This window comes from Corythoichthys intestinalis, chromosome 4 (assembly GCF_030265065.1).
Source record: "Corythoichthys intestinalis isolate RoL2023-P3 chromosome 4, ASM3026506v1, whole genome shotgun sequence".
Classification (NCBI taxonomy): domain Eukaryota; kingdom Metazoa; phylum Chordata; class Actinopteri; order Syngnathiformes; family Syngnathidae; genus Corythoichthys; species Corythoichthys intestinalis.
Genome location: NC_080398.1, coordinates 57,042,593 through 57,053,430, shown reverse-complemented (window position 1 = coordinate 57,053,430; position 10,838 = coordinate 57,042,593). Strand labels below are relative to the sequence as shown.

At 38.9% G+C, this 10,838-nt stretch overlaps 1 non-coding gene across 1 annotated transcript; it reads left to right on the top strand.

Annotated features, from left to right (window-relative positions):
• Positions 1-10,007: 10,007 nt before the first annotated feature.
• On the top strand, positions 10,008-10,089 carry trnal-uag (transfer RNA leucine (anticodon UAG)). The gene has a single exon. It is a non-coding gene; the product is annotated as a tRNA-Leu (tRNA).
• Positions 10,090-10,838: the final 749 nt, after the last annotated feature.

Below are 10,838 nucleotides of genomic sequence, written 5' to 3'. Positions count from 1 at the left end.
GGATTGGTGTAGGACCAGGTGCCCTCTGGGAGCTCAAGGATGGCGTAGTAGCCATCATTGTTGGCGTGGCCATCAAAGCTGACTGAGTGGAAACACAGACAAAGAGCTTTTTCCGTTGAAAATCATTTTGAATAAATGCTTAAATCCCCCAATTCATTATAGATATGGACGCAAAGCAGTCTGTATTCTTGGTTAAAAGCAAAAAAAACAAAAAAAAACGTGCAGTTAGCGTTTATTTTACGTAAACATGTCGAAGTACAATGCTATTCTGTTCGTGAATGTAGATAGCAGCCGCCTGATGTAAACAGAGCTTTTCCGGTGAAAATGATTGTGAATAAATGCTTGAATCCCCGAATTCTTTATAGATATGGACATACAAGAGTCTCGATTCTTGGTTAAAAGCAAAAAAAAAACAAAAAAAACAGGCGGTTTGAATTTGCTTTACGTAAATATGTCGAAGAATGGTGCTGGTCCGTTAGCTCTTTGTTATGATAAGGTGGCTGCCACAATGGCTTTTTTCGTTGAAAATTCTTGTGAATAAATGCTGAAATCACTGAATTCTTTATAGATATGGATGTAAAACAGTCTTTATTCTTGGTTAAAAGCAAAAACCGGGCAGTTGTTTTACGAAAGTATTGCGAGGTATGGTGCTGCTAATTTCTCCCATTGACTTTTTTCACAACGTTTCAAAATGCATGCATGGTACGAAAAATATAATAATTACCTTAAATCTTCGAACAAATCACTCCTGAGGCAATCTTTCTTGTAAGTATGCGGTCCAGCTTTCGTACTTTTTAAATGTAAATGCGGCTTTGTGCTTAAAAGCATGTGTGAGAGTTTCACTCCCACCGACTTCTAATAAATGAAGCAGAGTCACACAGTCCCTTACGGGCAGGCGGGGCGCAGTGAATGAATGCGCTGCTAGGTCAAGTATTTTGATGTTTATGTTCCAACTTATTTAAATAAGCTTGAATTACTTCAGGAAAAAGTTATATGCGCCCTAACATGGTCTGAGTTTAACGCTTCATATGATTTTTCACTGCTACCACCTTTTGAGGCTTTAAGTGTATACGACCATAGACTTAACTATCGGTTGACGGGAAACAGGGCGCGGGGCTGCTCCGTAGGGGGCCTATTTTCAAAAACTTAAAATTCAAATATTTTCAAAACCAAAGCCACTCGCAACCTAAAACCAAAACAGGCACCTCCCATAGGCATATATGAGTCTCCATGAGCAGTGGCAAAAAAAAACAGTCATCCCGATTAATTATTTTTTTATAAGTATTAAAAAACACTAAAAATGGCTATAAAACTAAGATTTTCCGCTAAATGCACGAAAATCACTAAATGTAGAGATAATCACCTATATTTTCTGGAACATTAGAAATATTTAACATATCCTGTAAGTTTTTGCACGAAAGAGGAACTTAATTTTTTTTTTTTTTTAAATTTACTGCAGTTTTCAACAGCTAATAAATCACTTAATTTTCACATCAGAAACTTAATACTTGAGGAAAGCATGTAGAATCATCATAATTTTACTCAATAACAGAACATTTTGAATTTCTCTATATGCAATTGCAACTTATTTAGGTTGAATTCCAATGTCACTTTTGCCTCAGCACGTCTGGCTGGCTATCTGGCCTTCATCATTTTTACATCGAAATGTTACATAAAATATAGCACTTAAAAGCCGTTTTTTTGTATTGATGCAAAAATGTCTGAATTACGGATTATTTGAATGTAAAGTTACGCTATTTTGTATGAATACAAAATCCTAAATGGTGGCCATCACAAAACAAAGAGCTTTTTAAGTTGAAAATTCTTGTAAATAAATGCCTAAATCCCAGAATTTCTATAAATATGAACGCAGAACAGTCTTGATTCTTGGTTAAAAGCAAAAAAAGGGCAGGTATCATTCATTTTCCGTAAATATTTCAAGCTAAATTTACGCTACTTTTTTCCATTCATTTCATTTTTTTCACAACATTTCAAAGTACATTCATGTTGCTATTTTATATAATAATTATCTTGAATCCTTTACCAAATCACTGTTGAGACACTCCTGCCTGCTTGTATGCCCTAAAACTTTCATTTTATTTCCACCTAAATCCAGCGTTAGAACGTAGCGTGTGTTTGAGTTCATCACAGTGAAAGCTGCCATGATGCTCTGCCTGGCCTGGCCCCCTACGGGAAGCCATGTTGGAATGTCTGTAGGAGCTGTCTCGTAAACTGATAGTGAAGTCTACATATCATGACAAATTAAATCTTAAATAGAGATTATATTGAGACGATATAACTACTGTATATAAAATAATTTGGCAAAGCGGAGATGACGAGAAATGCTGCTGTTTAACTCCTCCTGTTATCATAGTGCCATGGTCGCCGGCCGATGAAGGCAACAACTCCCGCCTCCCAGCAGCAAGCAGTGTCACCCACAAAATGCAAACCACCTCCTTATTAAAACGTGTGCTAGATCCCAGTATTTGACATAATATAAAACCCTTATCTTACTTCCTCGTCCATCCAATGGTCCCTTAATTGTTGGACTTGTTTTGCCTATTCTTCGGAATGAACAGGATCTTTTGGAAACCAAAAAAGGCTCACGCCACTCTCTTTTGGTCTAGCAAGAAAAGCATGCAGCACAGTGGGCTGGCGTGACGCGAAAAATAAACAAATTAAACCGCAAAATCAACTCAATCTGCAGTCCTTCTGCACACAGTAGTATAGCTGTACAGTGAAGATGATCTCATCCACTGACGTCACATCCGCCTTCTTCCTCAATGCGAGACTCTGGCCGGTAGTGGCAGTTGGGGACTATTTTTCTGAAGTGCGACACATATTTACATCATAATTATTTGCTATGAAATTGTCTGATTGCCTCTAAGGCCAGCATGAGAGAGCATGTATCCGCATGTTAAAATGAATTAAACATGCCGAGTTTTGGCTAAAAGAATATCAATTCTCCGTCATATATTCCTATGAATGCAACGTTAAGCTGCAACCACCTTGCGACTAAGTCCTTGCTAGACAGTGACAGGCGTCGTAAAGTCTAAATAACGTAAGTCGGGTACGTCGTAACCTGGGGACTAGCTGTATTATATTATCACAATTTTTTCTACACCAGTTAAATGATTGAATCTTGTCAAAAATCAATTATAAAGACTCACACAGATCCATAACCAGCATAATTGTGTAATTAAAAACTTTTTTAGCGGCTTGTCTCGGTATAGTTAAAACCAATGACGTATCAGGAGGGAAGGGATCTGGCACGAGGCAAATGAGTGAGTAAAAAACAGCTGTCAAGACTCGTTCACTTTATTGTGTGACGAGTCGGAATACGAAAATGAAAGTGGGTCAGAGGAGGAAGTAAGTCCTGAAGAACATGATTCCGTTGAGATTCTACAATACAGGTTCGACCCAAAGGCAGAATCACCATCACACGGCACAAGTGATGAGACTGACACGGAAGCATTAGCTTTCGCTCCATTTCCAAGGAATCCCGAGTGCCTCCTGCATAGTAGATATCTTGCATTAATGCCTCTTGTTTCTACACAACAGCTAGCATAGTGATTGAGAAACAAATAATTTATCATCTGAAAATATTAAAATCACGTTAGTTAGTTAGTTAGTTAGTTAGTTAGTTAGTTAGTTAGTTAGTTAGTTAGTTAGTTAGTTAGTTAGTTAGTTAGTTAGTTAGTTAGTTAGTTAGTTAGTTAGTTAGTTAGTTTGTTTGTTTGTTTTTACTGGTGCACTTTTAGCAACGGAGCCAACGATCACCGTCTAAAGCCTTGTTGTTTTAGTTCCAATGTCATTGTCGAGAACTTTTCATTGTAAACAAATTCATTTTTCACTTGGTAAAAGCAGTCTTAAGTAAACTGCTTTGCTCAAACAACAGAATCCTCCCTTGGTCCACTCCATCTTTATGTGCACAATCCTTTCGGCTCTCACCTTTTGGTTGAGTGGAAATTTATAAAGGGTTATATCCAGGGGTGCACATAATTTTTTTGCCCAGGTTCTCAGAGGAGGACCTGGAGATGTGACTTGGTCCTCATTGAGCTTGAGAGCCGACCCGCCCGATGCGATAAATTTATGACAAGCTTCACTTAGAGCCAATTAACTTTAATTAATTATATTAACAATTAATGCTTGATTAAAATCAACTGGCACAACAAAATTGCCATTACTTTGAAGTGAAATGTAAAGAAATAAAAAGCACCTATTCAAAATAAAGGGCATTATGCGGCTCCCACATTAAATCCAAGCCTTTTTAAAAGTGGGATGTCCTCCTCATAAGACCTCATTGAACGTGCACGTTTAGCTTTGTAAAATGCGAGCAAAAACACGTTTGTCAGTGCATTTCGCTGTTCATTACCTTTATTCCGCCACTTGTCCATAGGGCGAGTGGGGTCCTGTTTGACATCGATATTTTGCGTAATTGCCACATGCGCTCTGTTTTTTCGTGCTTTTCAAAGTTTGCATGGCTGAAATTCTTTGACCCAACATAAAATGCGCTGCTCGTATCAGCGACATTGGGATTCTCACGGCACATTTTGTACCGCATTTCCGTGCGAGCATCATTTGCTTCTAGCCATGGTACATCCTGTAGCCACTTTTCAGCAAAAGTCCTTTTTTTCGGTAGCTCCGGTGACATCTCTGTCGTCTGTCTTTTGACGGGGGTGGGGGAACACGGAAGTAATTACTCAGTGTGGCCTGCCTCTTCGACATTTTGAGAAGTTATTTTCTCGTGTCCGCTGCAAATACAGTGGTCAGCCATCGGTACGCAAAAGCGTATCTAAGCCGTTGAGGGCCAGCGCGTTTGTCTACGTCCAGTACGCATGCGCGCATGCGGACCACTTATGTGCACCCCTGGTTATATCCATAGTTTTCGTGTTGGAGCAGTTCCCTACACAACATGTATTAGGCGGAAAACACTCAGGTGACTTGAAGCTTCGCTCGGAGACCCCCAATTTGGCCAAATTTCAAAATTGTCCGATATGCATGAGTGATCCATCATTGGAAAGCTTAAAATCTCAGTTTTCTGGGGGAAGAAAACTTTTTAAACAGCAAAACCCTATCTGGAGGTGAGAGCACGCGAGAGCAGAATTACAGATGCCATGACTTTAATGAGATATTATCGCGTACATACCTTGTTTCGATCCAAAAACTCCATGTTGCATGTATCACTGAGTGTCAAGACACGGCTGTGAATGGCCACAGCTGGATTTTTGGAGGATTTTATGGGTGAAACATGGTAATATAACAAGGGTCGCGATGCCAAAATCGCAGACATCAAGGACAGGGCACCCCCAGGATTGATAAATCTAAATTCAAGACTTTTAAGACCTTTTTTAATGCCATTTCAATTGAAAATTAATATTTTTATCGCACCCATTATTTAGATCATATTGAATCATATTAAATAAAGCACTGAACATCAAATTTAACCTCAATTACTAAGTGTGTTTGACAAAAGAATGCACATATATTGAAGATACAACACATTTAAAGTAACATTATAAAGTCTGTCAGAATTTTTTTAAACACACACACGCACACAATAATTATGGACAAAAAGAGGAGGAGGACAGGACTCAGACCAGCCATCTTCTGTAACAGGCTAGCCGCTAGTGCACCTGCCAAGCCCCAGTGAGCATGGCTAACTCTCGAGTTAAAACGGCGAAATTCACATTCATTCGAAAGGCAAACTGAAATGTTTAAGCAGGTCCACTGCCTTCGCATGACCCATAAACTGCAACCTAAAGTATCTGGATGTGACTTGAGCCCCTATCACATACTCCAAAACAACGGGAATATCGCGGGACTTAACAGTTGTGTGTGAAAACAATTTCTCGTGTCGACTGATATGGGAAGCAGTGTGCGTGAAAGCAGGCGTTAAATTCCCGGCTCACAGCAGATGGCTGATGACTCAAATATCATAGCGGCGGCCGATGTAACTTCCTCCCTCTTCGCAGTAAGAGGAAAAGCGGTAAACAAACATCAGAATTATAAACATAGCAAGCTGGAAACGGCTAAATTAAACTGAAAACATGACCAAATTAAAATGTCAATTATTACGTCAGCCCGGGCCAGGGTTCTTTCTCGCTAACTTTTTTAAATAACTATATATTAACGATGAATGAATGATAAACTAAGGAATACTTATTACTTATAAAATAATTTGGATAAAAAAAAAAAAAGAAGGCACTGTATGGTCATTGCAGAGCCAGAGCGTGCCTATACGCCCTTTTTAATCTTCCTCTCTGTGCGTCCGCAAAACAGCATCTCTTTATTTATATTTAACAAATTTTTCCAGCGTTATTTCGTTGTGTAAATAAATTTATAATGATCATAAAAATATGTAGTCTATTTAAACATTAAGAAAATTTGTGTTTTTTTTCTGCCAACTGAAAATTCATTATAAAAGACAGGCTTTTATGCAGACATCGTCACAAATGTTATCACACAAAACGCGGGTCGGGCTTTAATACCCGCGGACCAGTTCGGGTCGGGCTGGACTTTTTAGGCCCGATTTTACCTCTATCTTAAAGTCTTGATGAGCTTAAATTGGCTGCAGTGACGAAGTCGGGAATGCTCCCTCCGGAAAAAAAACGCGATTTGAGCAACATTATGTTTAACAAACTTTTCCAGCATTATTTCATTGTGTAAATGCATTTATAATGGTCATAAAAATATGTAGACTATTTAAACATTAAGAAAATGTGCGTTTTTTTTCTGCCAACTGAAAATTCGTTACAAAACACAGTTAAGACATCGGGAACGCTCCCTCTGGAACAAAACGCAATATGACCAACATTGTGACAGCCGATGCCGACCAAAAATGACGTAATATCCGAAACAGATCACCAATGGACTCATTTGAAGTATATGAATGGTGGTCTGTTTTGATGTTCAGAATCCACAATACTTCTGCCTGCAGGGTTTTCGTTCCACCGACAAACGGACGCATTCCCGATGCAGAGGTGGATGGATTCTCTGTTTTGAGTTGCATTTCGATTTGTAGTGCAGTGCATCGTAAAAATTCTATGCGTCATCTTTATTATGGATTTAAAAAAAAAACAAAAAAAAACTTTGTCACGGATATAATCTAGGTTGCACTGAGATGTTCTTGAAAATTAAGACCACGGTGAAAAAATTCCAGATTTACAATAGCTAATTTAATACTTTTAATACCTTTAATAATGGAAAACTAAATTCAATGCTTTTTTAATACTTTTAATAACCCGCGGGTACCCTGCAAGGAGTGGTCGAGATGTTCTTTTTCATATATTTACCCTTATAAATGTTTTTTTTTTCAATTTTTCTTTGTTTGGATTGATTATTTATCATCTAACATATCAGGGAAAATGCGCCAGTAACATAAAAAAAATACAATTTAGCTATAGTTATGAGGTTGATATCGGTCACTTTTTTTACAGATGCCATTTTTTCATTGTGACGTAATTTGTTTAAATGTTTAAAATATGCGAGTGAATAATTTTTTTTAAAGTTGTTTTTTTATTTTAAACAAAATATTAGACATAAATTAATGATTGTAAGCTAAAAATGACAGACATTTTGAATAATAAATATAATTACTTACCTTGTTTTCATGGATGGGATGAAACAAAAACGGTTGCGCAATGTCTTTAAACGTGGGTTTCCAGGGTAAAACGGGCAAATTAAAAATAGTTCGGGGGCTTAATGCGCCATGAATCTGCTATGGCAGCCATATACACATATTCTATCAAACACAACAGTTGTTTTGGCTTAAAATACACAAGTTTCTTTTAAAGAGGAGTGTTAGAGCAGAAACTGCTTTTTCAGTCTTGTCTGTGTTTTCCACCATTAACAATTGTTCCAGTAAAAATGATTGAATTGCTTGGAGAAAATCAACTAAAACGTTGGCCGCCACAACAATGAAACTACATTGATGAGAGTGCTGCATGCAAAAAAGCCATCCTTCTCATACTTCCAGTTACTAACTATGTGTCACTGGCCAACAGTGGAAGATTTGATCTGGGATTAAAACTACGTATGATATAATGAATGAACCAATAAATGAATAACCCTCTCACTTGCATAGGATCTGGATCTGGCGGTGTGAGATTGAATATAGACTTGCATTGGATTTGAAAAGGTTTGCCAGTTCCTTGGTGTGACTTCACAGAGTTGGTGATATACCTTTGCTGTGAGAACAAATATGAAATGAAGCTAGTCTTTGCTGAGTGGTGGTGAGGCTGAGCGGTCCAAGGCGCTGAATTTAGGCTCCAGTCACCTAGGAGGTGTGGGTCGAATCCCACCACTGCCATCCTGATCTCTTCAGGTGTTACAGCTCAAGGGGGACGTTTAAGCAATCTCTGTTGGTGCTGAATGTGGAGGATATATGTCATGATCCTGACACATTTCACAACTGAACCACAACGGCTGGACCTTTGGAATGTCTGTCACTAAGAGTGTAACGGTATATGTATTTGTATTGAACCATTTCGGTACGGGATGCTGGGTTCGGAACGGAGGCGTACCGAACGAGTTTCTGACGTAATATAACCCTTACTTTTCGAGGCTGTGAGTCGATCGGGTTACAGTTTCTTTGTGAAAATTATATTTACTCCATCTTCTCTACTATAATGAGGACCAACACTGTAGGACAGTATATAATCCAGAAACGTCACCGGCGTGACAACTGCCCGCCGTGAGAACGCAGTGAAACGCGGGCGTTAAAGTCAATCAGCCAATGCACACCAGTCGCAGTGCGGCCGCGCGTCCCAGAGGCGGCTCAACGCGACGCACGCGAAAAGAACGGCAGAGTTTATTATTTGACGCAAGACGTGGCCCTCCTGCGTCAATACTACTAACTAGGATCGGGCAGACCGGAAGTCACTCGTGGAAAAATACGGTGGATCCGGTCGATTTTCAAACTAATATGCAATCATAACCCACTTTCTGAGTCCATTAGATCTCTTGAGTGGTTGATCGGGGCACAGTTGACTCGTCTTTGTTGATCTACTGCTGTCTTCTCTGCTATAATAATAACCAACACAGCCCCGTGTTCAATACAAAACCCTCCTACCACAACAAAACAAGTGGGAACTGATATTCACATAGGAACAAAAGTTATAAAACATAAAATATACAACATAAATGAATACTACATCACATTTGTAAAATATAAGCACATAATAAAATAACTAATAGCCCATTTAAATAAAATAAATTGAAATGAGCTAAAACACCCGTAATTATTCATTCATTCACTCATTATCCATGCCGCTTTTCCTCACGAGGGTCGCGGATGTGCTGGAGCCTATCCCAGCTAACTATGGGCAGTAGGCAGGGTACACCCTGAACTGGTAATTAAATGATAAGAATAATACACAGATCCTGCTTACACAATTAAATTTTATTAATTTATGTGTGGCGCTTTAACTTGAGAAAATCCACCAGTAAAGCTTTTGAAAACCGTTCATAAGAAAAAAAAAAGATTCATTGAGGCATTTCATTTGTAAAATACATGTTAAAATCTTTGTCATTGGAATTGCTTTTCTCTTTAGCACAGGACTTCTTTTTTCTTCTTTCTTTTAGAAAGAAAGCTGACCAATATGTGTGGACTGAAAGGCAAATTGATGTTGGATTATTATCTTCAAATATCCGCTACTTTTTGAGCAGAATTCTAGCTTTGTATTGGCTAATGGTCCTATTGTTGAAAGCACAAAAGTGTGTAATAAACAACTAGCAAATGTATATTTTGCATTTTGTTTTCTTACTGTACCGAAAATGAACCAAACCGTGACCTCAAAACCGAGGTACGTACCGAACCGAGATTTTTGTGTACCGTTACACCTCTATTTGTCACTATAATCTGTGAGCAAAACCTTGGCATTGGCAATCAAAGACTTGCATTGGATTTGAATGGGTTTGCCAGTTCTTTGGTGTGACTTCACAGAGTTAGTGCTATGCCTTTGTTGTGATAACAACTATAAAATTGAAGCTATTCTTTCCTGAATGGTAGTGTGGCCGAGCGGTCCAAGGCGCTGGATTTAGGCTCCAGTCTCCTAGGAGGCGTGGGTTCGAATCCCACCACTGCCATCCTGATCTCTTTGGGTGTTCCGAATGTGGAGGATTTCAATCTTTCCCCTGCCCTGATTATAAATATGTCATGATCCTGACACGTTTCACAATGGAACCACAACTGTTGGACCTTTAGAATGTTTGTCACTATAATCTGTGAGTAAAACCTTGCCATTTGCAATCAAAGCCTTGCATTGGATTTGAATGGGTTTGCCAGTTCTATGGTGTGACTTGTCAGAGTTGGTGATATATGCCTTTGTTGTGAAAACAAATATAAAATGAAGGTATTGTATATTGAGTGGTAGTGTGGCCGAGCGGTCCAAGGGACTGGATTTAGGTTCCAGTCTCCTAGGAGGCGTGGGTGCAAATCGCACCACTGCCATCCTGATCTCTTCAGGTGTTTTCAGCTCAAGGGGAAGTTTAAACAATCTCTTGGTGTTGAATGTGGAGGATTTCAATCTTTCCACTGTCATGACGACAAATATGTCATGATCCTGACACGTTTTACAATGGAACCACAACTGATGGACCTTTAGAATGTTTGTCACTCTAATCTGTGAGCAAAACCTTGGCATTGGCAATCAAAGACGTGCATTGGATTTGAATGGGTTTGACAGTTCTTTGGTGTGACTTCACAGAGTTGGTGATAATACCTTTGTTGTGCGAACAAATATAAAATGAAGCTATTCTTTACTGAGTGGTAGTGTGGCCAAGCGGTCCACCACTCTTAAGAACAAAGCTTTCCATCAAGTGTTGTCAAAGAGCTG